The sequence below is a fragment of the Myotis yumanensis genome, unplaced genomic scaffold (assembly GCF_028538775.1).
Source record: "Myotis yumanensis isolate MYYU_CA2020_CCGP unplaced genomic scaffold, mMyoYum1.0.hap1 SCAF_1, whole genome shotgun sequence".
NCBI classification, from domain to species: Eukaryota; Metazoa; Chordata; class Mammalia; order Chiroptera; family Vespertilionidae; genus Myotis; species Myotis yumanensis.
The window spans coordinates 37,978,572-37,981,157 of NW_027223752.1; the positions used below are offsets into that span (position 1 = coordinate 37,978,572).

A 2,586-nucleotide genomic window follows, 5' to 3' on the forward strand; every position below is an offset into this window, starting at 1 on the left:
TTCTGCAGGGCAGGATTCTATGTTGGTACATTTATCATTCTTACTAGGTGATAGCAAAGCTAACTCGATTAACACAGTGGATATTCAAGTGCAGTCAGCATACCACCAGGGTTCACATGATTACTTCAGTTGAGAACACGCAGACACACCTTTTCAAAAAAAACAAATCTACAATTCCATGGATATTAATGCTTAGGACTAAGTTAAGTAGGTATTACAATAAAAAAGAATATGGGTCAACCTAAATTTGTTTTTAAAACAGTTGTTATGATGATGATATGGCAAAAGTTGTGAAGACAGTAAGTGAAAGACTGAAGTTTTAGAAACATTGGCTTAAAGAAATAAGAAAGGGTACAAAGTGCAGTGTATAAGATTTATAAGCTCGTGTTCGTTTGATGGATTTGGAAAGGGAATTATGAATCCAGACAGACACTACTTCTAAATGATACATGGACAATGATTCAAGGACAAAGGATAAGCAGATGATACAAGAAAAAGATGCTAGAACCGAGCTGTGGTTTTATAATACGCAAAGACAGGGAGCACTTGTGTCCATCAGTGGTCGGCTCATTGAGTGTCTTAGTCTGTTACGTGTCTGTCTTCACATACGTTATCCATTTGAGAAAGAAAAGTACAGGAAGACCGGGACTACGCGTATCCTACCTCCTTTAGTATTTGGCAGAGCATACAGGTGGATATTTAATAAACATTCTAATATTAATGAAAGAACAGATAGTATATATGATTAATTCAGAAACAATTTTTCTTGAAGAAGAATATAGATACAGAAAAAATATAGATCATGTCATAACTACACAGTTCAATGAATTTTCACAAATGGAACAAAAACATAAAACATCATTTACCTTTTGTTTTCACACTATCTGCATGGCCTAAACTTACTTGTTCACTTTTACCTGAATGAAACAGTACACTTGACAACTCATCACTATTTCATGCCATGTCATATCTTAGAACTTCATCATACTTACCTGGCAGGGGAGTCGCCATGGTCACGAAGGTGGTTTTCCCAGGACAAGGCTTATCCATTGCATTCCGGATGTGCTCACCCCTGTGGTTTCCCCAAATGTGGGAAACCCAACTGCATGATTTGTGGTAGTGGGAACTGCATTTGAGCTAGGAAAAAAAAGAAAAAGAATTTAACTTGGGTTTTTAATTTTTTAAATCTACATGTGAAATACCTGAGCTTACTTCTTGTATTATTTTTTCTTCTCCCTGATTGTGGGGGTGGGGTGGGAATTAGCATTAGAGTATTATCTCTGGGGTGCTATTTAGAATTCTATTTATTTTAAACACTTTGAATTCCAACAGCAATGGGTTTTATTCCCTGTATTTTTTCTGGGCAGCCCCTTTCCTTTTGTTCAATTAGAAGTCTATGTATGCATTATTACTAACCAATAGTATTTTTGGTATATTTTAAGTAAGTTGCTAAGCTCTAACTTATTATGACTTTTTTTCTGGCCATTTCTCTCTATGACTATAGATAAACACTGTAAAATAAACTTGGTGAATTTATTGCATTTAATCCTCTTTCTGTGATACTTATGTTCTGGATACCTGATTAATTTGAAAATCATAATGGTAGCTTTATTTTTTTTAACCCATTTTGCTTATTTGGAACATTTATCCATAAATCTTTTTGCTGTTGATACGCTATTACAAATCAAAATAATGATATTCATTGTGAGGTACAAGAATAAACTAATACAAAATATGAACATGGTTGCCATGAAAATTTGGTTTCTTAAATATTGAAAATTTCTCAAAAAAATCTATTTTCTAGTTAATTTTAAAATAATGTATAGTATTTAAATGACTTCGTCATTAATATTCTTTTAAAAAATGAGTATTATATTCTAACATTCTCTACTTCCAGAAGTCAATGGGAAGTATGTGTTTTAAGAAAAAAGTTAATGAAAAGAGACAAATACTTCAAGATATGCTGGAGAAAATCATAAAGAATATTGATTTGAGCCCTAGCCAGTTTGGCTCAGTGGATAGAGTGTCGGCCTGTGGACTGAAGGGTCCCAGGTTCGATTCCGGCCAAGGGCACATACCTGGGTAGCGGGCTCGATCCCCAGTAGGGGATGTGCAGGAGGCAGCTGATCAATGATTTTCTCATCATTGATGTTTCTATCTCTCTCTCTCTCTTCCTTCTTCTCTGAAATCAATAAAGAAATATATATATTTTAAAAGAATATTGATTGTAATTTTTTTGATTTTTTTTTTTGCTTGCTTTATTGCACTGCCTAGAACCCAATGTTGAAAAAAATTGGTGATAGTAGATACCCTTGCCTTGTTCCTGTACTTGGGAAAAAACATTCAACCATTCACCAGTAAGTATATTAGCTGTATATTTTATGTAGGTGCTCTTTATCTGGTTAAGAAATTTTTATTTTATTCCTAATTTCTGAGAGTTCCGTTTTAATCTGAAATGGATGCTAGATTTTTTTTAAAAATATATTTTTTATTGATTTTTTACAGGGAGGAAGGGAGAGGGATAGAGAGTTAGAAACATCGATGAGAGAGAAACATCGATCAGCTGCCTCCTGCACACCCCCTACT

General features: G+C 34.1%; 1 non-coding gene across 1 annotated transcript; it reads left to right on the plus strand.

Moving 5' to 3' along the window:
• Positions 1–984: 984 nt before the first annotated feature.
• LOC139000846 (U1 spliceosomal RNA) lies at positions 985–1,142 on the plus strand. Its single transcript, XR_011469732.1, has one exon. It is a non-coding gene; the product is annotated as a U1 spliceosomal RNA (small nuclear RNA).
• Positions 1,143–2,586: the final 1,444 nt, after the last annotated feature.